This window comes from Pongo pygmaeus, chromosome 23 (assembly GCF_028885625.2).
Source record: "Pongo pygmaeus isolate AG05252 chromosome 23, NHGRI_mPonPyg2-v2.0_pri, whole genome shotgun sequence".
Taxonomy (NCBI): Eukaryota; Metazoa; Chordata; class Mammalia; order Primates; family Hominidae; genus Pongo; species Pongo pygmaeus.
The window spans coordinates 61,990,853-62,017,969 of record NC_085931.1 but is presented as its reverse complement, the minus strand read 5'-3'; the positions used below and the strand labels follow the sequence as shown (position 1 = coordinate 62,017,969).

General features: G+C 42.6%; 1 pseudogene; it reads right to left on the bottom strand.

Moving 5' to 3' along the window:
* Positions 1 to 253: 253 nt before the first annotated feature.
* Positions 254 to 27,117, bottom strand: part of LOC129023128 (tubulin beta-8 chain-like) — a 52,354-nt pseudogene continuing 25,490 nt past the window's right edge.

Here is a 27,117-nt window from a genome sequence, read left to right as displayed (position 1 = left end):
GCCTTCAGGAACAGGTTTTCCACCACATCGCTGCCCAAGGCCCAGAGCATCCACAAGTTCATGTGAAGCCTGCCTGCCATGTCCACAGCCCACACCGACCCCTCCTGGAGCCACTGGAACGCTTGTTCCTGGGCATGTAATAAACCCAGACAGCTTCAGCCTTGCAGGACAACTGTGCGCATCTGGCAGCAGTAGCCAGGGGGCCCACAGAAAGAAGTCCGAGGTGAAACCAGATGCTATGAGAATACTTTATTAGTCTAAACCACATACTATAAAAATGCTTTAGAAAGCAGGAGGATAGGTGAAGACACAAACGAACAAGTGCATAGTGACACATGGCTGTCAGAACACAGTAAAGAATCCACACTGCTTCCCCCCTTTACCGAGGAAAGGTGAGTTCTAGGCCACCTCCTCCTCAGCATCCTCCTCAAACTCCTCCTCCTCGGCCGTGGCATCCTGATATTGCTGATATTCAGACACCAAGTCGTTCATGTTGCTCTCGGCCTCGGTGAATTCCATCTCATCCATGCCCTCGCCCGTGTACCAGTGGAGGAAGGCCTTGCGCCTGAGCATTGCTGTAAACTGCTCTGAGACAGGCTTGAAGAGTTCCTGGATGGCTGTGTTGTTCCCAATGAAGGTGGCTGACATTTTCAGCCCCCCCGGGGTGGGATGTCACAGACGGCTGTTTTTACGTTGTTGGGGAGCCAGTCAGCAAAGTAGCTGCTGTTCTTATCTTGAATGTTGAACATCTGTTCATCCACCTCCCTCATGGGCATGCGACCCCTGAAAATGGGGCCGCCGTCAGGTAGCGGCCGTGGCGGGGGTCGCAGGCCGCCATCATGTTCTTAGCATCAAACATCTGCCGGGTGAGCTCAGCCTCGGTCAAGGCCCGGTACTGCTGGCTGCCCCGGCTGGTCAGTGGGGCGAAGCCGGGCATGAAGAAGTGCAGCCGGGGAAACGGGACCATGTTCACGGCCAGCTTCCGCAGGTCGGCATTCAGCTGGCCTGGGAAGCGCAGGCACGTGGTGACCCCACTCATGGTCGCAGACACCAGGTGGTTCAGGTCACCATAGGTGGGTGTGGGCAGCTTTAGGGTCCTGGAACATATGACATACAGCGCTTCGTTATCCATGCAGAAGGTCTCATCCGCGTTTTCTATGAGCTGGTGGACTGAGACGGTGGCGTTGTAGGGCTCCACCACGGTGTCCGACACCTTGGGTGAGGGCAGGATGCTGAATGTGTTTATGATCCCGTCTGGGTACTCCTCCCGGATCTTACTGAGCAGAAGGGTACCCATCCCAGACCCCGTCCCCCCACCCAGGGAGTGGGTCAGCTGGAAACCCTGCAGGCAGTCACAGCTCTCAGCCTCCTTTCTGACAACGTCCATCACTGACTCCATCAGCTCCGCGCCTTCTGTGTAGTGTCCCTTGGCCCAGTTGTTTCCGGCCCCACACTGACCTGTAAGACAGTACAGCCGGTCACTCGATGGCCAGGTATACGGTCATCAATGGTCACCACCATAACGCAAAAAGGGCCAAGTGTCACGTGTGAGGTGAGAGCACCATTCGCCCTGCAGGTGGAGCAAATGAAGCCCCCTCCCCCAGAGTTACAGGACAGCAGCTTCCCCTGTTAGAAATTAAGACAGGAGTCAAACCTGAGACCGGCTAACAGACCTCGCTGCAGGTGGCTCCTGCCCATTTTCAGGGAAGGCAGTAGCCACGGCCCCAGCTCAGCTCCCGGCAGGGACATCAGTAGCTCCTCACCTTGAGGAGACACCCGGGCCTTCCTCCCAAAGCCCGTTTAGGAGAGGCACATTGAGCGACTGGACTCAGAAGATAGGAGGGCCCTGGCTCCACAGTTCCCACAGGATGAGCTTGGGGGCATTCCTAGATTTTGGGCTGCCCTGGCTAAGGAACCGCACCCCAGTCCTCGTCAGCAGCTCACCGAGGATGAAGTTATCTGGCCTGAAGACCTGCCCGAAGGGCCCTGAGCGCACAGAGTCCACAGTGCCTGGCTCCAGATCCACGAGCACAGCGCGGGGCACGTACCTGCCACCTGAGTGGGGCGAGAGCGCATGAGCGAGGGGAGGGCCGCGTTCCCAGGAGGGCGGTGGGGGAAGGACGGGGGTCTCACCGCTGGCCTCGTTGTAGTACACTTTGATGCGCTCCAGCTGCAGGTCGCTGTCCCCCGGTAGGTGCCAGCGGAGTCGATGGCGTGCTCATCAAAGATCACCTCCCAGAACCGCCAGAGACCGGAAGGGCCAGACAGGCCAGGGCTGAGTCACGGAGGCGCCGCAGGCCCCCTCTCCCACCCCGACCCTCATCCGCACCCCCATCCCTAGGCCACCGTGTCCCTGGGGTCCACCCCGGCCGCCTCGCCAGCACCCAGTTCCACCGCGTCCCCGGCAGGGAGCCCAAGGGCCGCAATGCAGGGACTCCGCCCCCGCCACTGCCAACATCTTCCCCGGCCCCCGGCAGGCCCGGGCTGGGCCCTCAGAGCCCCGGCTGCCAACCTTGGCGCCGATCTGGTTCCCGCACTGCCCGGCCTGCGTGAGCACAATCTCCCTCATGGCGAAGGCGGGATCAAGGCGGCAGGAGAAGCGCGAGAAGGAGGAGCAGACGCGCAGCGACCCAGCCTGCCCTCCGCCAACGCTTAAATAGCCCCGCGCCCACCTCCCCCAGCCTCGGATTCGGCTCCCAGAATAAGCAGCAGCTTTACTTCTACAAAGATGCACCCACCTGTGAATCCCTTGGCGTTGAACGTCTGTTGGAGAGCTCAGGTGTCCTTGCGTGGTCCTTTCCACGTTGGGAAAAGCTGCTCAGCTGGAGAACTTCCTCCCACGTCTTTAGTAAGACTAAATCCCTAGCTGAGCTGAAACTGAATTTTCCTCCCATGTAGGAGGGGAAGACTCTTGTTTCCGTATTCACAGAGTGCCTTTGCACCTGTCCTAGATTGATGACATTTTTGTAATGGATGCGTCTTTTCATCTATTAGGAGATCTGTGTTTAGGAAAGGCCTTCCATATGTTAACTCAACAGGACTTAATTATACGTTTTACTTTGGAGCAGTTCAAACCCGCAGTAAGCTATGGGTGTCAGAGATAGTCAGGCCTCTGATCTAGCTAGAGTCTTCTTTAGAATAGGATTAGCCCTTTCACCTTTCCAGAGGACTGCGGTCTCCACGCAGAGTGAAGGTAATATTGGATTCTTAAAGCTGAGGATAGGTGTTGGGATATGCCTGCTGTGAAAGATGGGCCACTGTCACTTTGCAGGCTTTTAGATTACCCGAACTGAGGAGTTATTTCTTCTGGTAAACATTTTTCAGATGGGGTGGGGAATGCCTCGATCTAACCAGTGAAGGTATCAGTAAGCATTAGCAAATATTTGAATCTCCTGCAGAAAGGCATCGGGGTAAATTAGAGTTGCCAGTTCTCACCTGGATAGGTTCCTCAATTTTGGACAGGTTTAACTGGAGAAGGAGAAACTTGCTGGCTGTTTGGGTCATGTCAGGCACAGAGCTCACAGGGCTGAGTCACCTGTTTTAGTGTCTTGAAAAGATTTACCCCTATAAACAAATGAGACATTAACAGAAACAAAGAATCCCTTCTAGGGTGAAAAGAACCATGAAAGTGCTGAGTTATCTTCCTGTGATTGGTACTTGGCATTAGTAATTTATTACCATCATTCAGCCAGCCCGAGGGGCCCTGGACTGAAATGCAATCCCTGGCCCATTTTTGTTCTTCTTCAGAGTGTTCTGGCCCAGTTCTATGTATGCTGACCAGCACGCCCATAAGCTTCACTGGCCCTTTCAGTGCAGGGGCCTTGGCTGCGGCATCTACAAGGGCATTTCCTTTTACACGGTCAGTCTCTCTTTTGATGTCCTCTGCAATTAATTATAGTCACTTTTTGGCAGCAAAGCAGCATTCTAACAAGCTCAAAATCTGAATGACATTGTATGGAAAAGCCCTTTGGGGTCAGGAGTCCCTACCCATTCCAAATTGCAGCATAAGCATGAAGCACTAAAAAATCATACTTGGAATCAGTGTAAATGTTAACTTTTAAATCCTTTCCAACTGCAGGGGCCTCGTAAGTTCAATTAACTCAGCTTTTTGAGCTGAGGTCGAGGCCAGCAAGGCTTGTGCCTTGATTCTCTTGTGCTGACTACTAATAGCATATCTAGCTCTCCTGTTTTCCTGATGCATAAAACAACTTGCATCTGTTAACCACTCTGCCTTGGGATGGTCAAGGGGCTCATCTCTCCTAAGTCTGGCCTGCTAGAATAAATTTGTTTCATAACCTGTGACATGCTTTGGTTGTGTCCCCAGTCAAATCTTATCTTGAATTGTAGCTCCCATAATTCCCATATATCATGGGAGGGACCCAGTGGGAGGTAATCGAATCAGGGGATGGGTCTTTCCCATGCTGTTCTCGTGACAGTGAATAAGCCTCATGAGATCTGATGGTTTATTTATTTATTTATTTTTGAGACAGAGTCTTGCTCTGTTGCTCAGGTTGGAGTGCATTATCATGATCTTGGCACACTGCAACCTCTGATTCCTGGGTTCGAGCGATTCCTGTCTCAGCCTCCCGAGTAGCTGGGATTACAGGCGCCCGCCATCATGCCTGTCTAATTTTTGTACTTTCAGTATAGATGGGGTTTCACCATGTTGGCCAGGTTGGCCTCGATCTCCTCACCTCAGGTCATCCACTGCTTTGGATTCCCAAAGTGCTGGGATTACAGCTGATGGTATTATAAAGGGGAGTTTCCCTACACACAAGCTCTTTTGCCTGCTGCCATGTAAGAGATGTGACTTGGTTCCTCACTTGCCTTCTGCCATGAGTGTGAGGCCTCCCCAACTATGTGCAACTGTGAGTCAATCAAACCTCTTTTCTTTACAAATTACCCAGCCTCATATAGGTCTTTATTAGCAGCATGAGAACAGACTAATACAACCTGTATGCCAGAAAGGCTGGGAGCACCTGTGGACTCTGACAGATAAGTAGCTGGGTTTATGGTTTGGCAGGCTTTAAGGGTTATATCTGGAGTGTCTAGCAATAAGGCCTGACGCTTTCATAAATATTCTCCTATTATCCACTGCTGCCCTTTAGCTTCTAGGACCACCTTCCCTTTGTGTGGGGTCAAAAACCTGTAGATGCTCTTCTAATGTTAGTTTATTAGCTTTGCCAACTAGAAAAGTGGTAGTGGCAATAGCTCTAAGACATCAAGGCTAAAAGTCAGAGGATCACTGAGGAAAGTAAAAGCTAAACTGTTTGGGGCCTCTTTCCTGGGGCAACCTCCAGGCTACTACAAAACGGAGGCGGTGAGCAGAAAGGCAACAATATGCAGAGCACTCAGGTGAGGGAAAAAGAGCACAAGGTGGACAGTCCAAAAAGAGACAGTGGCAAACATCTTGTTTAGCCAAATCCATTCTTCTCAATATTCCCCAGGGCCTCTAACTCTGTGGGCTTGGCCTCTACTCTGAGTATGACACCCCCAGGTCTCTAACTTTGGGCTGAGTCTCTCACCCTAATATTATACCCTAGGGCCTCTCACTTAAGTAATAGTAGATAATCATTCTTGCCAACCTGAATGGCTTCACGACTCTAAAAGACAGCCCACTTGCCAGCTGATTGATTCTGTGTGGATTGTTTTCCTTGGAGTGGGGGTCTTGTCTTGGTGTCCCTTCATGGTGTTGCTGAAAGATGTTGCTGGAAAAGAGGGTCCTGATACAGACCACAAAGTAGGATTCTTAGATCTTGCGCAGGAAAAAATTTGAGGTGAGTCAGAGAGCACAGTGAAAGAAGCAAGTTTACTAGAAATGACTCCATTAGAGTTGGACATCCTCAGAAAGCAAGAGCAGGAATGCATTGTCTTTTGTTAGTGTCTCTACTCTAACTATAAAGAGAAAGAGTTATAATTAAACTTGGAAGGTGCAGATGTACTCACTAAAGTCGGGGCTATTGGTTTTAACAACGACCATTAACCCGTTGACCTAAGCTAGCTCATTAATATTATCTTTAAGAAAAAATGCTGCACTCCTAGGACATTTACATATTTTTCAGGCTTGGTGGAAGATGTCTTGTATGGCCATAAATATTCTGCAGTTGTAATTTGTGGCCAGTAAAAAAATGTGCCTATTTTCAGACTATAGGTATTAACCTTCTAGATGCCTTGTGAGTACCTAGCTACTCATATTAAGACAGAGTATTCTAGTCATGTTTATTAAACTAGAAGCTTGGTAACCATGAGTTCCTCTAACACAGCAAGTCTACTCCTCAAGGAGAAAATGTATTTCTCAGGAATTTTGTGCATTTTGTTTGATGGCATTTGGTATGTTTAACAAAATGGCAGAAAAGAGTGAAATTAGTCCTTAAAGATTTCTCAAGATTGGATATAAAGTAAACAAAATGATTATAGTTAATATGCAAGTTGACACAGTTGATACGCAAAAGAAATTTTGTTTGAAACACAATGAGATTTTTATTTTATTATTATTATTTTGAGACAGAGTCTTGGTCTGTTGCCCAGGCTGGAGTGCAGTGCACCATCTTGCCTCACTGAAACCTCTGCCTCCCAGGTTCAAGTGATTCTCCTGCCTCAGCGTCCCAAATAGCTGGGATTACAGGTATGAATCACCACACCCAGATAATTTTTGTATCTTTAGTAGAAATGGGGTTTCACTCTGTTGCCCAGGCTGGTCTCAAACCCCTGACACCTTGGCCTCCCAAATTGCTGGGATTACAGGCATGAGCCACTGCTCCCAGACACAATGAGGTTTTTAAATAATTCTGATTTCCTGCTGTTGAGCAGGGAGCTGAGCAAATTCAACAGATCATGGGCCTAAAGTAGGAGAAGACTGAGGACAAACTCTAGAACACATGTGATTAAATTAATTACAATGGAAACCAAATCAAATTTAATAAGGCCATACCTCTTAGTTTCAAGATGTTTCCCCTCATTTTGAAATGTGGTGTTATTCAGTGGGAAAGAAAACTAGTGTTTATCTCCAGAGTAAAGAACAGGGTTCCCTGCAGGGACTGACTGACTGAGAGCTATGGCTTAGGATTAAAAATTCTTCTTTTTTCCACTTATAAACTAAAAATAAATTTCTAAGCCTCTATTGACTAAATGGACCCCTCTTCTTGGATAAGGATGTTCCAAAGTTAACCTGAAAAGCTAGTTCAAGCCGTGGGTCACACCTGCCTCATTAGACTCTCCTCCCTTTGGTTTTAATTTTAATTTTTAATTTATTTTTGTGGGTACATAGTTGGTGTATATATTTATGGGGTTATATGACATACTTTGATACAGGCATGTAATGAGTAATACATAATAAAAAACAGGGTATCCGTCCCCTCAAGCATTTATAGCTTGTGTTATAAACAATCCAATTATACTATTTTCATTTTTATAAAATGTATAATTAAATTATTTTTTACCATAATCACCCTGTTGTTCTATCAAATACTGTCTTACTCATTCTTTCTAACAATTTTTTGTACCCATTTCGCATCCCCACTAACTCCCTGTTCCCCCACTGCCCTTCCCAGCCTCTGGGAACCACCCTTATACTCTCTATAACATCAATTGTTTCAAATTTTAGCCCCCACAAATAAGTGAGAACATGTGACATTTCTCTTTCTGTGCCTGACTTATCTCACTTAACATAAAGACTTTCAGTTCCATTTCTGTCACTGTAAATGACAGACTCTCATTCTTTCTTATAGCTGAATAGTACTCCACTGTGTATATGTACCACATTTTCTCTATCGAGTCATCTGTTGATGGACATTTAGATTTCTTCCAAATCTTTGCTATTAGCAACATTTGTTTTTGACTGACTTCTGGATAAAAGCCACGTTAACTGAGGTGAAATGATATCTCATTTTGGGTTTGATTTGCATTTCCATGATGATCAGTAATGTGGAGCACCTTTTCATTTGCCTGTTTGCCATTTGTATGTCTTCTTTTCATAAATGTCCATTTAAATTTTTGTCCACTCTTTAACTGATTATATTTTTTTCTATAGAATGTTTTGAACTCAATATCTTGTAGTGTATTAGTCTGTTTCTGCACTGTTATAAAAAAACTGAGACTGGGTTATTTATCTATTTATGTATTGAGATGAAGTCTTGCTCTGTTGCCCAGGCTGGAGTGCACTGGTATGATCTCAGTTCACTGCAACCTCCACCTCCTAGGTTCAAGGAATTCTCTGCCTCAGCCTCTTGAGTAGCTGGGATTACAGGCACCTGACACCATGCCCAGCTAAGTTTTGTATTTTTAGTAGAGACGGGGTTTCACCATCTTGGCCAGGCTGGTCTTGAACTCCTGACTTCGTGATCCACCCGCTGCAGCCTCCCAAAGTGCTGGGATTACAGGCATCAGCCACTGCGCCTGGCGAGACTGGGTAATTTATAAAGGAAATAGGTTTAACTGAGTCACAGTTCCACATAGCTGGGGAGGCCTCAGGAAACTTACAATCATGGCAGACGGGGAAGCAGGCACCTCTTCCATGACAGCAGGTGAGAGAACATGTATGTGAAGCAAAGAGGGAAGAGCCCCTTATAAAACCATCAGATCTCATGAGAACTCACTCATTATCAGAAGAACAGCCTGGGGGAAACCACCCCCATGATCCAATCACCTTCTACCAGGTCTCTCCCTCAACACCTGGGGATTATAATTCAATATGAGATTTGGGTGGGGACACAAAGTCTAACCATATCATATAGCTATTAATTGCTTTTCAGATGGGTAATTTACAAATATTTTCTCCCATTCTGTGGGTTTTCTCTTCACTCTGTTTATTGTTTCCTCCACTTTAAAAAAGCTTTCTGACTGGCTGTAATTCCATTTGTCCATGTTTGCTTTGGTTGTCTGTGCTTATGGGGCATTACTTAAGAAATTTTTGCCCAAACCAATGCCCTGAAGAGTTTCCCCAGTGTTTTCTTGTAAAATTTTGATAGTTTGAGGTGTTAGGTTTAAGTCTTTAATTCATTTTAATTCGATTTTTGTATGTGGCAAGAAATAGGGTTCTAGTTTCATTCTTCTGCCTATGGCTTGCCAGTTTTCCCAGCCCTATTTATTACAGAAACTGTCTTATTTTTTGTTGTATTTTTTTTATTATTATACTTTAAGTTTTAGGGTACATGTGCACAATGTGCAGGTTAGTAACATATGTATACATGTGCCATGCTGGTGTGCTGCAACCATTAACTCGTCATTTAGCATTAGGTATATCTCCTAATGCTATCCCTCCCCCACCAACCCCACAACAGTCCCCAGAGTGTGATGTTCCCCTTCCTGTGTTCATGTGTTCTCATTGTTCATTCCCATCTATGAGTGAGAACATGCGGTGTTTGGTTTTTTGTCCTTGTGATAGTTTACTGAGAATGATGATTTCCAATTTCATCCATGTCCCTACAAAGGACATGAACTTATCATTTTCTATGGCTGCATAGTATTCCATGGTGTATATATGCCACATTTTCTTAATCCAGTCTATCATTGTTGGACATTTGGGTTGGTTCCAAGTCTTTGCTATTGTGAATAGTGCCGCAATAAACATACGTGTGCATGTGTCTTTATGGCAGCATGATTTATAGTCCTTTGGGTATATACCCAGTAATGGGACGGGTGGGTCAAATGGTATTTCTAGTTCTAGATCCCTGAGGAATCGCCACACTGACTTCCACAATGGTTGAACTACTTTACAGTCCCACCAACAGTGTAAAAGTGTTCCTATTTCTCCACATCCTCTCCAGCACCTGTTGTTTCCTGACTTTTTAATGATCGCCATTCTAACTGGCGTGAGATGGTATCTCATTGTGGTTTTGATTTGCATTTCTCTGATGGCCAGTGATGATGAGCATTTTTTTCATGTGTCTTTTGGCTGCATAAATGTCTTCTTTTGAGAAGTGTCTGTTCATATCCTTTGCCCACTTTTTGATGGGGTTGTTTGTTTTTTTCTTGTAAATTTGTTTGAGTTCATTGTAGATTCTGGATATTAGCCCTTTGTCATATGAGTAGGTTGCAAAAATTTTCTCCCATTTTGTAGGTTGCCTGTTCACTCTGATGGTAGTTTCTTTTGCTGTGCAGAAGCTCTGTAGTTTAATAGAAGTGGTGAGAGAGGGCATCCCTGTCTTATGCCAGTTTTCAAAGGGAATGCTTCCAGTTTTTGCCCATTCAGTATGATATTGGCTGTGGGTTTGTCATAGATAGCTCTTATTATTTTGAGATACATCCCATCAATACCTAATTTATTGAGAGTTTTTAGCATGAAGGGTTGTTGAATTTTGTCAAAGGCCTTTTCTGCATCTATTGAGATAATCATGTGGTTTCTGTCTTTGGTTCTGTTTATACGCTGGATTACGTTTATTGATTTGCATATATTGAACGAGCCTTGCATCCCAGGGATGAAGCCCACTTGATCATGGTGGATAAGCTTTTTGATGTGCTGCTGGATTCAGTTTGCCAGTATTTTATTCAGGATTTTTGCATCAATGTTCATCAAGGATATTGGTCTAAAATTCTCTTTTTTGGTTGTGTCTCTGCCCGGCTTTGGTATCAGGATGATGCTGGCCTCATAAAATGAGTTAGGGAGGATTCCCTCTTTTTCTATTTATTGGAATAGTTTCAGAAGGAATGGTGCCAGTTCCTCCTTGTACCTCTGGTAGAATTCGGCTGTGAATCCATCTGGTCCTGGACTCTTTTTGGTTGGTAAGCTATTGATTATTGCCACAATTTCAGATCCTGTTATTGGTCTATTCAGAGATTCAACTTCTTCATGGTTTAGTCTTCGGAGAGTGTATGTGTCGAGGAATTTACCCATTTCTTCTAGATTTTCTAGTTTATTTGTGTAGAGGTGTTTGTAGTATTCTCTGATGGTAGTTTGTGTTTCTGTGGGATAGGTGGTGATATCCCCTTTATCATTTTTTATTGCATCTATTTGATTCTTCTTTCTTTTTTTCTTTATTAGTCTTGCTAGCAGTCTATCAATTTTGTTGATCCTTTCAAAAAACCTGCTCCTGGATTCATTAATTTTTTGAAGGGTTTTTTTTTTTGTCTCTATTTCCTTCAGTTCTGCTCTGATTTTAGTTATTTCTTGCCTTCTGCTAGCTTTTGAATGTGTTTGCTCTTGCTTTTCTAGTTCTTTTAATTGTGATGTTAGGGTGTCAATTCTGGATCTTTCCTGCTCTCTCTTGTGGCCATTTAGTGCTATAAATTTCCCTCTACACACTGCTTTGAATGTGTCCCAGAGATTCTGGTATGTTCTGTCTTTGTTCTCAAAGAACATCTTTATTTCTGCCTTCATTTCGTTATGTACCCAGTAGTCACTCAGGAGCAGGTTGTTCAGTTTCCATGTAGTTGAGCGGTTTTGAGTGAGTTTCTTAATCCTGAGTTCTAGTTTGATTGCACTGTGGTCTGAGAGACAGTTTGTTATTTCTGTTCTTTTACATTTGCTGAGGAGAGCTTTACTTCCAACTATGTGGTCAATTTTGGAATAGGTGTGGTGTGGTGCTGAAAAAAATGTATATTCTGTTGATTTGGGGTGGAGAGTTCTGTAGATGTCTATTAGGTCTGCTTGGTGCAGAGCTGAGTTCAATTCCTGGGTATCCTTGTTAACTTTCTGCCTCATTGATCTGTCTAATGTTGACAGTGGGGTGTTAAAGTCTCCCATTATTATTGTGTGGGAGTCTAAGTCTCTTTGTAGGTCACTCAGGACTTGCTTTATGAATCTGGGTGCTCCTGTATTGGGTGCATATATATTTAGGATAGTTAGCTCTTCTTGTTGAATTGATCCCTTTACCATTATGTAATGGCCTTCTTTGTCTCTTTTGATCTTTGTTGGTTTAAACTCTGTTTTATCAGAGACTAGGATTGCAACCCCTGCCTTTTTTCGTTGTATGTTATTGACACTTTTGTTGAAAATAAGTTTAGTTTAGCTGTATGAGTTTGTTTCTAAGTTCTCTATTTCATTCCATTTGTCTTTATGTCTTTTTATTCTAGTGTCATGCTGTTTTAATTACTATAGCTTGATAGTATAATTTAAAACCAGGTAATAGGATCCCTCCAGTTTTGGTTTATATACTCAGAATAGCTTTGACTATCTATTACGGTGTTTTGTGGTTCCATATATATTTCAGGCTTTTTTCTATTTCTGTGAGGAATGTCATTGTTATTTTGATAGAGATGGCATGCAATGTATAGATTGCTTTGGATCATATGGACATTTTTTAAAATACTGATTATTCAAATCTGTGAACATAGAAATAACTTTCCATTTTTTTGTCTTCTCTTACATTTTTTTATCAGTGTTTTACATTTTTAATTGTTGAGAACTTTTATTTCCTTGGTAAATTCCCACACATTTTGTTTTATTTGTGGCTACTGCAAATAGGATTACTTTTTTGAGTTCTTTTTCAGTTTGTTGACTGTTGGCATATAGAAATCCTACTGATTTGTATATGTTGAATTTATATTCTGCAAATTTACTCAAGTTATTACTTCTAATAGTTTTTTGATGGATATATTAGGCCATTCTCACATTGCTGTAAAAATAATCAGTGACTGGTTAATTTATACAGGAAATAGGTTTAATTGGCTCACGGTTCTACAGGCTGTACAGAAAGCATAGCACTGGCTTCTGCTTCTGGTGAAGCCTCTGACAACTGACAATCAAGGTGAAAAATAAATCCGGTGCTTGCACATCACATGGTAAGTGCGAGGGCAGGGGGGAAGTGCTACACACTTGTAGATAACCAGCTCTCATGAAAACTTACTATTATGAGAATGGCACCAAAGGAAATTACGCCAAACTGTTCATGGAAATCCGGCCCTCATGATTCAATCACCTCCCCACTAGGCCCACTTCCAACATTGAGGATTACATTTCAATGTAAGATTTTGGTGGGAACACACACCTAAACTATATCATTTTGCCCCTGGCCATTCCAAATCTCATATCCTTCTCATATTTCAAAATACAATCATGACATCCCAATAATCCCCAAAGTCTTAACTCATTTCAGCCTTAACTCAAAAGTCAAAAGTCTCATCTAAGACAAAGCTAGTTTATTCCTCCTATAAGCCTGTAAAATAAAAAACAAATTAGGTACTTCCAAGATACAAATGGGGCATCGGCATTGGGTAAATACTCCTATTCTAAAAGGAAGCAATCAGCTAAAAGAAAGAGGCCACAGGACCCATACAAGTCTGAAACCCAGAAGGGGAGTTATTGAATTGTAAGGCTCCAAAATAATTATTTTTGACTCTATGTCCCATTTCCAGGGCACACTAATGCCTTGGGACATTTAGACCTTGTGGCTTTGCATGGTTCAGCCCCCACAGCTGCTCTCATGGGCTGGTATTGTGTGCCTCTGGCTGGTTTTTGTGTGCTTCTGGCTTTTCCAGGTGCAAAGTGCAGGCTGCAGCTAGATCTACCATTCTGGGGTCTGGAGGACAGTGATCCTGTCCTCACAGATCTACTAGGCCACGCCCCAGTGGGGAACCCACACGGGGACTGTAACCCTACATTTCTTCTCTGCATTGTTTTAGTAGAGGTTCTCCATGAGGGCTCCACCCCTGCAGCATGCTTCTGCCTGCACACCCTGGCTTTTTTATACATTATTTGAAGTAAAGGTGGAGTCTCCCAAGTCTCAACTCTTGCATTTTGTACACTCACAGGCCTAACACCATATGAAAGCTACCAAGGCTTATGGCTTGCACCCTCTGAAGCAGTGACTGGAGTTGTAACTGGGCCAATTTGTGCTACACCTGGAGCAGAAGCAGTGGCCAGGATGCAGGGAGCCATGTTCTAAGGCTACCCCAGGCAGCAGTTCCTGGGCCTGATCCCAGAAACTATTCTCTTCTTTTAGGCCTTAGGGTCTGTGATGGGGGGCTGCCTTTTAGATTTCTAAAATGCCTTCAATTCCTCTTTCCCATTGTCTTGGCTATCAACACTTGCTTTTTTTTTTTAAGTTATACAAATATCTCTAACAAGTGATTGCTCCACAGCCTGCTCGAGTTCCTCTCTTGTAAAAGCTTTTTATTTTTCTGCCACATGACTAGGCTGCAAAGTTTTTAAGCTTTTACATTATGCTTCCCTTGTAAGTAAAAATAAATTACAACTTACTTTTTTTTGCTCCAACATGTAAGCATAGGTTGTTAGAAGCAGCCAGGCCACATCTTGAATGCTTTGGTGCTTAGACATTTTTCCAACAGAAACCCTAAATCATCACTTTCAAATTCAAACTTTTATATATCCCTAGGGCATGACAGAAATTCAGCCAACCACTTTGCTAAGACAACATGAATGACCTGTGCTTCGGTCCTAATAAGTTTCTAATTTTCATCTGAGACCTCCTCAGCTCAGCCTTCACTGTCCAGATCACTATCAGCATTTTGGTCACAGCCATTCAAAGTTAAGAAAATCTCAACTTTCCCTCATTTTTCTGTCTTCTTCTGAGTCCTACAAAGTCTTCCAACCTCTGCCTGTTTACCCAATTACAAAGCTGATTCCACATTTTCAGGTATTCTTATAACAATTTTCCACTCCTTTGTGCCAATTTTCTGTATTAAGCTTTTTTCCCATCACTATAAATACCTGAGACTGGGTAATTTATTTTTTAAAAAGGAGGTTTAAGTGGCTCATGATTCCACAGGCTGTAGAGAAGACACAGCACTGGCATGCACTTCTGGGAAGGCCTCTGGAAGTTTACAGTCATGGCAAAAGTTGAAGCGAATCTTGCACATCATAGGGCAAAAAGCAGGAGCAAAAAACAGAGGGGCGAGTTGTTACACACTTTTAAAGAACCAGGTCTTACGGGAACTCACTCACTATCATGAAGATAGTACCAAATGGGATGGTGCTAAGCCATTTATGAGTTAATCCACCCCAATGGTTACATCACCTTTCACCTGGCCCAGCTCCAACACTGAGAATTACATTTAAATATGAGACTTGGGAGGCGACACACATTCAAACCCTATCAGAGGAGTCTTTACGTTTTTCCAAATATAAGATTATATCACTGGCAAAAGCAATAATTTGACTTCTTTTCCAATTGAGATGCCTTTTATTGCTTTCTCTTGTCTGATTGCTCCAGATAGGACTTTCAGAATTATGTTGAACCACAGTGGTAAAAGTGGATATTCTTGTCATCTTCCAGATTTTAGAGGAAAGGCTTTTAGTTTTTCCCCACTTAGTATGACACTAGCTGGGGGTCTGTCATATATGACTTTTATTATATTGAGATATGTTCACTCCATACCCAGTTTTCAAAGGGTTTATTATTAAAGAATATTAAATTTTATCAAATACTTTTCAGCATAATGGAAATGATTATACGGATTTTGTCCTTCATTCCTTTTTTTTTTTTTTTTTTTTTTTTTTTTTGAGATGAAGTCTTCCTCTGTCACCCAGGCTGGAGTGCAATGGCATGATCTCAGCTCACTGCAACCTCTGCCTCCCGGATTCAAGCGATTCTCCTGCCTCAGCCTTCCAAGTAGCTGGGATTACAGGTGCCCACCACTGCACCTGGCTAATTTTTGTATTTTTAGTAGAGATGGGGTTTTGCCACGTTGGCCAGGCTGGTTTTGAACTCCTGAACTCAGGTGATCTGCCTACCTCGGCTTCCAAAAGTGCTGGGATTACAGGCGTGAGCCACTGTGCCTGGCCCCTTCATTCTGTTTATATGATATATCACATTGACTGATTTGCATGTTGAACCATCCTTGTATCTCTGAGATAAATTCCACTTGGTCATTACGAATTACCTATTTATGTATTGTTTAATTGAGTTTGCTAGGTTTTTTGCAAATTTTTGCATCAATATTCTCAAATATGGACCCGTAGTTTGCTTTTTAAATGTGTCTTTGTCTTGTTTTGATATCAGTGTAATACTAGCCTCAAAGAATGAGTTCGGAAATGTTCTTTCCTTCTCTATTTTTCAGTCTGGTCCTACAGACATTTTTTTATTATGGCTTTAATTTTGTTACTTGTTATTGGTCTGTTCAGGTTTTGGATTTTTTCCTAGTTCACTCTTGGTAAGTTGTGTGTGTCTAAGAATTAATTTCCTCTAGGTTTTCTAATTTGTTGGCATACAATTACTTATAGCAGCCACTTATGATACTTTGATTTTCTGAAACGTTACTTGTAATGTCTCCTTTTTCACCTTTGATTTTATTAATTTGTATCTTCTCTGTTTTTTAGCCAGCCTGTCTAAATATTTGTCAATTGTTTCACTTTTCAAAAAATCAACTTTTTATTTCATTGATCTTTGGCATTGTTTTCTTCATTTTATTTCTGCTCTAATTTTTATTATTTCTTGTCTTCTAATTTTGAGTTTGGTTTGGCCTTTATATTCTAGTGAATTAAGATGTATTGTTAGGTTATTTATTTGCAGTTTTTCTGATTTTTATATAGGCACTTACAGTTATAAATTTTCCTTTTACAATAGTACCTCTGTTACCATATTCCACAGGTTTTGCTATGCTATGTTTCTATTATCATGTTTCAAGAAATTTTTCCATTTTCTTTTTAACATTTTTATTGACCTACTGATCATTCAAGAGCATATTGTTTAATGTCCAAATGTTTGTATAGTTTCTGAAATTCATTTTTTAATTGATTTCTGGTTTGTTCCATTGTGGTCAGAGAAAATGCTTGATATTACTTCAATTTTTTTAAATGCTTTTAGACTTGTTACTTAACATATGGTCTATCCTTGAAAATAACCCATGTGCAGAGAAGAAGAATGTGTATTCTGCAGCTGTTGCATGAAATTTTCTGTAAATATCTATTAGGTTCATTTGTTATACAGTGCAGATTAAGTCTGATGTTTCTTTGTTGATTTTATGTCCAGAAGGTCTATCCAATGAATAAAGTAGGATGTTGAAGTGTCCAGCCCATTATTGTATTGATGTCTCTTTCTTTAGTTCTTATAGTATTTGCTTCATTTATCTAGGTGCTTTAGTGTTGGGTGCATATATATTTCCAATTATATCCTCTTGAAAAATTGATCTCTTCGTTATTATATAATGACCTTCTTAATACCTTCCTACAGTCTTTTGTTGAAATCTATTTTTTTCTGGTATAAGTAAAGCTATTTCTCTCTTTTTTGGTTTCTATTGGCATGGAATAACTTTTTCTATCATTTTATTTTCAGTCTAAATGCATCTTTATAGGTAAAGTGTTTTTTTGTAGGTCACAGATTTATTGTCTTGCTTTTCTATCCATTCATCCACTATTTGTCTTTTGATTGGAGTATTTAGTTCATTTACATTCAATGTTATTATTGATAAGCACTTACTCCTGCCATTTTGTTACTTGTTTTCTGATTGATTTTTGTCCTCTCATCGTTCTTTTCTTTCTTCCTGTCTTCATTTTAGTGAAGGTGATTTATCTTTTAATATTATCTAATTTATTGCTTTTTACTTTTTGTACATCTGTGGTATGCTTTTTGATTTAAAATTATCATGAGGCTTGAATATAATATCTTATAACACATCATTTTAGACTGTGGACAATTTAACATTGATTGCATAAACAAAGAAACAAGCAAAGCAACTAATAAAAACTCTACACTTTAACTCCATCGCCATTCTTTTAAACTTTTTGTTGTTTCTCTTCCTTCCCTATTTTACTGTCTATGTCTTGGAAATATGTTGTAGTTATTTTTTATTGGTTTATTGTTTACTCTTTCTATTTCAGATTTTTGCACACCATAATTACCATGTTATAATGTTCTGTGTTTTTCCATGTGCTATTACTAGTGAGTTTTGTACCTTCAGATGACTTCTTATTGCTCACTCACTTTTTATCTTTCAGGTTAAGAACTCCCTTTAGCATTTCTTGTAGGACAGGTCTGGTGTTAATGAAATACCTCAGTTTTTGTTTGTCAGAAAAAGTTCTTATTTCTCTGTCAAGTTTAAAGGACTTTTTGCCAGATACATTATTCTAAAGTAGAAGTCTTTTTTTTCCTTCAGCTTTTTTAATATGTCATGCCACTCTCTCAGCCTGTAAATTTTCCCCTGAAAAGTCTGCTGTCAGATGTATTGGAGTTCCACTGAATGTTATTTGTCTCTTCTCTTGCTGCTTTTAGAATCATTTCTTTATCCTTAACCTTTGGGAGTTCAGTTAAGTGCCTTGAGGTGGTCTTCCTTGGGTTACATCTGCTTGATGTTCTCTAACTTTCTTGTACTTGAATGTTGATATCAAATGTTGGGGAATTGTTTAATATTATTTAATATTATTTCTTTAAATAAATGTTTGATTTTTTTTTTTTTTTTTTGACGGAGTCTCGCTCTGTAGCCCAGGCTGGAGTGCAATGGTGTGATCTCAGCTCACTACAAGCTCCGCCTCCTGGGTTCACACCATACTCCTGCCTCAGCCTCCCAAGGAGCTGGAACTACAGGCGCCCACCGCCACGCCCAGCTAATTTCTTTTTGTATTTTTAGTAGAGATGGGGTTTCACCATGTTAGCCAGGATGGTCTTGATCTCCTGACCTTGTGATCCACCCGCCTCGGCCTCCCAAAGTGCTGGGATTACAGGTGTGGGCCACTGCACCGGGCCAATAAATGCTTAACTCTTATCTCTTTTTCTACCACCTCTTTAAGGCCAATAACTCTTAGATTCCTATTTTGAGGCTATTTTTTAGCTTCTGTAGGCATGCTTTATTTTTTATTCTTTTTTGTCTCCTCTGACTTTGTCTTTTCAAATAGTCTGACTTCAAGTTCACTAAATCTGTCTTCTCCTTGATCAATTTTTGTAAGTAACTCTGATGCATTCTTCAGTATGATAATTGCATTTTAATTTCAGAATTTCTGCTTTATTCTTTTTATTTCAATCTCATTGTTAAATTTATCTGATAGAATTTTGAATTCCTTCTCTGCATTATATTGAATTTCTTTGAATTACCTCAACCAGCTATTTTGGATTTCCTGTATGAAACGTCACATATCTCTATTTTTCTAGGATTTGCCCCTGGTGCCTTATTTAGCTTGTTTGGTGAGGGCATGTTTTCCTGGATGGCCTTGATACTTGTAGATGTTCATCTATATCTGGGAATTGAAGAGGTCAGTCTTTATTGTAGTCTTCACAGTCTGGGCTTGTTTGTGCCCATTATTTTTGGGAAAATTTTCCAGGTGTTCAAAGAGACTTAGGTCCCAAGTCCAATAACACAGTAGCAAACACGGAGAGGTACTGCTTTGGTGGCCTTGGATTAACATCAAAAAAAATTCTCTAGATTTATCAAGTAGAGATTCTTGTTATCTTCCCTTTCTTTCTCTGAAACCAGCAGTCTCTCTTTCTGTGCTGAGGCATGTGGAGCTGGAGTTGGGGTAACATAAGCCCCCTGAGGCCACCACCACTGAGACTGTGCTGGTTCACACTTGAAGTAGGCACAGAACTTGGTCTCACCCAAGGCCCACTGTAACCACAACTTGGCTACCATATAAGTTTATTCAAAGCCCTAGCCCTAGCCCTAGCCCTAACCCTAACCCCAAACCCTAACCCTAGCCCTAGCCTTAGCCCTAACCCTTACCCTAACCCCTAACCCTAACCCCTAACCCCAACCCTTAACCCTTAACCATGACCCCTAACCACTGACCCCAACCCTAACCCTTAACCCCAACCCTAACCCTAAAACCCTAAATCCAACCCCAACACTAACCCCTAATCCTAACCCTCACCCTAACCTTTAACCCTAACACTAACCATCTAACCCTTCTCCATAACCTAAACCTAACCATTACCCCAACCCTAAATCAAACTCTAAGCAAACCCTAACACACTAGGCACATAAGAGCAGAGGTGTGCATATTCATTCTGTCATATTTATGTTTGCACTTCCTCTCACACATACACATCAACACACTCACATATGCATACCCCTACACATACTGAAAAGTCATCTGATTTGTGACCCAAAGAACTCTCAACTAAGAAATAAACGAAAAGTTGCTTACACTAATACTGAAGGAAGTGCCAATTAAAAGAATATTAAAATATCTTTGCCTGCCTGTGTACGGGCTGGATGTGGTGGCTCCTGCCTATAATCGCAGCACTTTGGGAGGCAGAAGTGAGTGGATCACTTGAGGCCAGAAGCTTGAGACCAGCCTGGTCAACATGGGGAAACCCCCATCTCCACTAAAAAAAAAAAAAAAAAAATTGTTGGGCATGTTGGCACGTGCCTGTGTTCCCAGCTACTTGGAAGGCTGAGGCCTAAAAATCGTTTGAACCCGGGAGTCGGAGGTTGCTATAAGCCAAGACTGCACCACCGCACTCCACCCTGGGCAACAGAGCGAGAACCTGTCTCAAGAAAAGGACTGATATTTACTGTTGGCAAAGGCTACAGGCACTCTCTTGCTAACCCTAAACCCTGACTTTGACCCAGACCTCATCATACTCTTCCCCGCAATTCCTCAGGTATGTTTTCTTTCTGCTAATTTTTTTCCCCTAAACTTCTAACACTTAATACGCTAAATAGTAAACCAACCCATACCCAATCCCATCCCCAATTTAATACTAAACCCACACTAGGACTTGACATCACAAGAACAGAAAGGTACAGATCAATGTCTAGTATAATTATTCAATTAATAACGCTCAAGAGGCCAGATGCGGTGGCTCACACCTGAAATCCCAGCACTTTGGGAGGCCAAGGCGGACAGATCACCTGAAGTCAGGAGTTTGAGACCAGTCTTGCCAACATGGTGAAACCCTGTCTCTACCAAAAATACAAAAATTAGCCAGGCGTGGTGGCGGGAGCCTGTAATCCTAGCTACTCAGGTGGCTGAGGCAGGAGAATCGCCTGAACCTGGGAGCCAGAGATTGCAGTGAGCCGAGATCGTGCCATTGCACTCCAGCATGAGCGACAAGGGTGAGACTCTGTCTCAAAAAAATTAAAAAAAAATAAATAATGCTCAAGAAAATAATTGTAATTTCATACTAGCATGTATTTTGAGGATTACACAACATGATCACTACATCCTTTTCTCAGAAAATCAAGCTGGTTTGGCATACTAAAGCCATCACTGCAAATGAACATCAAATAAACAGAATAAAGAAGAAACCCACATACTGATTTCAATAGAAGCAGGAAGTACTTTAAACAAAGTCAACACCATTTCATCATAAAAACACCCAACAAACCAAGGATAGGAATTTTCTAAACACCACAATAGGACTTCAGCACCATCTCCATTGTCAGGGCCCAGTGCTTTACTCCTAAGATCAGGACCCAGGCACCAATGCTCATTTTCATCACTGTATTCAACACTGTATGGGAAGTTCCATCCACAACAAATAGGAGAGAAAAAGAAGTAAAGAGCACTTATATGTGTTAGAAAACAGTAAAAACGGCTACTCACAGATCACAGGAGCTATCTTATGTACAGAAATATCATGACGAACCCCCAAAATATTATTAAAACTAGTAAACTACAACACAAAATTACAACACAAAATGTCAATACACAGTAATCTGCTGTATTTCCAGACACTAGCAACAAACAACATGAGAATGTAATTATGAAAACCATTCCAGGCTGGGGGTGGTGGCTCATACCTGTAATACCAGCACTTTGAGATGCTGAGGGGGGAAGATCTTTTGAACCCAGGAGTTTCAGGCCGGTCCGGCCAACACAGGAAAACACTCTCTCTACAAATAACTTAAAAATTAGCTAGGTGTGATGGTGCACGTCTGTAGTCGTAGTTACTCGGGTGACAGAGGAGGGAGGATTGCTTGAGCCCAGGAGGTTTAGGCTGCAATAAGCCACATTCGCACCACTGCACTCCAACCTGGCCAAAAGAGCAAAACCGTGCCTTGAAAATAAAAGAAAAAGAAATTACATGTTAAAAATCAACAGGCAGGACATGGTAGCTGACACCTGTAATGCCAAAGCTTTGGGAGGCCAAGAGAGGAGTATCACTTGAGAACAGCAGGTTGAGGCCAGCTTGGGCAGGACAGCAAGACCCTACCTGTATAAAAAATCAAAAAATTAGCCAGATGTGGTGGTGCACACCTGTAGTCCCAGCTGCTTGGGAGGCTGAGGCAGGAGGATCACTTGAGCCCAGGAGATAGAGGTTGCAGTGAGCCATGATTGTGCCACAGCACTCCAGCCTGGGAGACAGAGTGCGACCCTGTCTCAGAAAAGTAAACACAAAGCAATTGCTCATAGAAATATGGGTTTATTTCTGAACTCAAAATTCAGTTCCATTGATCTATTCAATTGATTATACCAGAATCATGTTGATTTTATTACTGTTGCTTTGTAGTAAGATTTGAAATTTGGAAATGTGAGCCTCTGAGTTTTTTTTTTTTTTTTGACACTATTTTGGCTATTCTGCATCCCTTGATATTTCGTATAAATGACAGGATCAGCCTGTTGATTTCTGCCAAAAGGACGTTGGGATTGTAACAGAAATCACAAAGAATCTGTAGATGGCTTTGTGTAGTACTGCCACCTTAAGAATTGTTAAGTCTTCTAGTTTATGAATATGAGGTGTCTTTAAATTTATGTATGCTTTCTTAAATTTACTTTCACATGTTTTGAAATTTTCCAGGTACAAGTTATTTTGTTGTTGTTTTTTGTTTTTTCCAGAGATGGAGTCTCACTCTGTCACCCAGGGTGGAGTGCAGTGGCGAGATCTTGGCTCACTGCAACCTCTGCCTCCCGGGTTCAAGCAATTCTCCTGCCTCAGCCTCCCAAGCAGCTAGGATTACATGCGCATGCCACCATGCCCGGCTAATGTTTTGTATTTTTAGTACAGATGGGGTTTCACCGTGTTAGCCAGGATGGTATCGATCTCCTGATCTCGTGGATCCACCCGCCTTGGCCTCCAAAAGTGCTGGGATTACAGGCTTCAGCCACCATGCCCAGCCTCATGTACAAGTCTTGTACCTTGGTTAAATTTATTCCAAATAATATTATTACTGTTGATTGTTTTTTGAGAGAGTCTCACACTGTCACCCAGGCTGGAATGCAGTGCCACAATCCTAGCTCTTCAGCATCAATCTCCTGAGCTCAAAAGATCCTCCCACCTCAGCCTCTAGAGTAACTGGAACTACACATGTGTGCAAGTACAACCAGTTAACTTTTTAATATTTCTGTACGGACGGTGTCTGGCAATGGTGCCCAACTTTCTTTCTAAAATTTTAGCCATGAATCAGGCATAAATACTGTGATGGTTAATTTTAGGTGTCAACTTTACCAGATTAAGGAATACACAGAGAGCTGTTAAAGCACTATGTGTGGGTATGCCTGTGAAGGTGTTTTCAGAAGAGGTATCATACTGGTATAACATATCATGGCATACTGTAATACTCATATGACACCCACAAGACTGCTGTGACACCCGTAAGACTGATGTGAAGCCCACAAGATTCATGACACTCCTAAGACTCATATGACACCCATAATACTGATATGACACCTGTAAGACTGATGGGACACCTGCAATACTGATATGATGCACACAATACAGATATGACACCCGAAATACTGATATGACACCCACAATACTGCTATGACACCCCCAATACTGATATTTCAGCCGCAATACTGATATAGCATCCAGACTCTCACCGGGGTGCTTGGTACACAGCTTCCACTGACCTGAATTTGGATTGGGTTTGGCCTCTACAGTGAAGTTTGATGTTGTCTCTGCTTTACTGACATGGTATTACTGTGGTTGTTTATAATTTACTTTACAGTAATTTCATACTTCTAGGAATCTTGCAATAGCAGTGTAAAGTGTTACTTATCCCTTCTCTTAGATTCCTCAGCAGTTACGGCAACTCCACACAAAACACTCCAGTGTATTTTACCAAAGCAAAGACAGCCTCCCAGCTAACCACCACGTAACCCCCAAATCAGGAAATGCAAGGTCTCTACCTGACAATCCAATCCACAGACCCATTTCACTTCACTGCCTGCCCCTACTGGGAGAAACGGTCTCTTTCCATTTGGATTGGGTTTTCCTTTTTCTGGAATGTTCCTGAGCTGTCCCTCAGTTTCACAACTTTGGCAGATAACTCCAAGCTGGGTCTGCCCCGTGTTTCCTCCTGAGCAGATGCAGACCCTGCGTTCCCAGCAGAAACACCACAGCCCAATGCTTGCTCTCCTCAGTGCAACCCACCAGAAAGAGCACAATCCACCTGCTCACAACTGGTGATCTCAAATTTATAATGGCAAAATTCTCATTTTCAAACCAAAGGTTCATAATGTCACTCTCTGATTTAACTTTTACAATGGGTTCCCACTGGCCTTAGAACAAGGACCACAGGACTGACCACGACCTCCACACACTGCGTGCTCCTGCATGCTGCCCTTTCCAAGGCCCAACCCCAATGGCCTGCAGTCTCGTATGCCCTCTCTTACGGGGACACAGCAGCTGCCCTTTCCAAGGCTCAACCCCAATGGCCTGCAGTCTCGTATGCTCTCTCTTACGGGGACACAGCAGCTGCCCTTTCCAAGGCATTCAACCCCAATGGCCTGCAGTCTCGTATGCCCTCTCTTATAGGGACACAGCAGCTGCCCTTTCCAAGGCTCAACCCCAATGGCCTGCAGTCTCGTATGCCCTCTCTTACGGGGACACACCAGCTGCCCTTTCCAACGCTCAACCCCAATGGCCTGCAGTCTCGTATGCTCTCTCTTATGGGGACACACCAGCTGCCCTTTCCAAGGCTCAACCCCAATGGCCTGCAGTCTCGTATGCCCTCTCTTACGGGGACACAGCAGCTGCCCTTTCCAAGGCTCAACCCCAGTGGCCTGCAGTCTCGTATGCTCTCTCTTATGTGGACACAGCAGCCTCCTGGGTGTCTCGAGTATTTAATGCATATTCCCTCAAGCCATTCACCCAATGTCCACCCTTAGCAAATTGTCTAAGACATTGTCCAGCAAAATCCTTAAAGTCACAGCAGTTGTGGTATGTAACAGTAATAAAGTTAATAATGTGGTTTTTCTAAAAACAAAACATAATTATTTCTTAGATAATCTGCAAGAATCACCCGCAATTTGTAGATCAAGGAAATAATAGTTTAACGGAACCAAAGTCCAAGTATGAGACAATTAAGAAAGAAAAACGAAATCTCAGTGTTGAACAAAAGGCAAATGGCATGACTAATTACTGAAATTTAATAAGAACACACTGGGCCAGGCATGGTGGCTCATGCTTGTAATCCCAGCACTTTGTGGGTGTCTGAGGCCAGCCTGGGCAACATGGCAAAACCTCGTCTCTACAAAAAAAATACAAAAATTAGCTGAGCACGGCTGTATATACCTGTAGTCCCAGCTACTCGGGAGGCTGAAGTGGGAGGATGGCTTGAGCCCAGGAGGATGCAGTGAGCCAAGACGGTGCCAGAGCACTCCAGCCTGGGCAATTGGGCCAGACCTTAGAAACACTCTCCTCCTGACTCTTTAGGGAGCCAGACAGAGAATTCTCTCTTCTGCTGCCTCCTTTGTGTTTGAATATAAACATAAAAATAAAAGCTTTGTGAAATAAATTTAACCAAGCTAAACAAAACACCTAAATAAAAGCTTTGTCTGGGAAACTTGCTCATCCTCATGTCAATTTCTATTACTGGAGAGCCAAGAAACTCTGGTCAGTAACAAATACCACTGACAACTCGTTCCTGCAAAAGGTGTTGCGTTAAGCAGGAATTATTTTAAAATAATTAAAGCTTGTCATTGGGTCATATGAAATTGTTTAATATAACAATTCCCTCAATTGAAAACAAGATAAACTAAGAAGTATATTTTTTAAATATTATTGATGGAAACAAATAGCAGAAATACATTGCATTAAGAATTCTGTTGAAAACTAGAAAGAGATAAATTAGAAGTCAAATAAGAGAAACTTATTGGCCAGGCACGGTGGCTCATGCCTGTAATCACAGTACTTTGGGAGGCCGAGGCGGGCGGATCAGCTGAGGTCAGGAGTTTTGAGAACGGCACGGCCAACATGGCGAAACCCAGTCTCTACTAAAAATACAATAATCAGCCGGGCATGGTGGCACAGACCTGTAATCCCAGCTACTCAAGAGGCTGAGGATGAATTGCTTGAACACAGGAGGCGGAGGCTGCAGTCAGCTGAGATCTCCACTGCGCCACTGCACTCCAGCATAGGAGACTGAGCAAAACCCCGTCTCAAAAAATAAAAAATTTAAAAAAGGAGAAACTTATTGAATCAAACTGGAAACCGAGAGAAAATGGGTGATTTCCTAGTAAAAATACACATTAACAAAATGGACTCTAAAATAAGGAAAATTTAAATACGCCAATTAGCATAGAAAAGCTTGGAGTGACCCTTAGAGATACCCATTAAAAAAGGACCCCAGGGGCAGGGTGTGGTGGCTCATGCCTGTAATCCCAACATTTTGGGAGGACAAGGCGGGCGGATCACTTGAGGTAAGGAGTTTGAGACCAGCCTTGCCAACATGGTGAAACCCCACCTCTACTAAAAACACACAAAAAATTTCAGGGCATCATGGAGCACACTTGTAGTCCCAGCTACTTCAGAGGCTGAGGCAGGCAGGAGAATTGCTTGAGTCCAGGAAGGGGAGGTTGCAGTGAGCGGAGATCGCGCCACTACACCCTAGCCTGGGCAACAGAGTGAGACTGCATCTCAAAAAAAAAAGAAAAAGAAAAAAGAAAAATACCACAGGGCCGGGCACAGTAGCTCACACCTGTAATCCCCAGCACTTTGGGGAGGCCGAGGCGGGGGGATCACCTGAGGTCAGGAGTTTGAGACAAGCCTGACCAATATGGTGAAACCCCATCTCTACTACAAATACAAAATTAGCCACATGCCTGTAATCCCAGCTACTTGGGAGGCTAAGGCAGGAGAATCGTTTGAACCCAGGAGTCAGAGGTTGCAGTGAGCCGAGATCTCACCATTGCACTCCAGCCTGGGAAAAAAGAGTGAAAATCTGTCTCAAAAAAAAAAAGTGGGGGAGACCTTAGGCTGGGTGCAGTGGCTCACGCCTGTAATCCCAGCACTTTGGGAGGCTGACATGTAAGGATCACTTGGGCCCAGGAGTTCAAGACAAACCTGAGCGACGTAAAGATCCTGCTTAAATTAGCAGTGCATGGTGGCTGGTGCCTATAGTCCA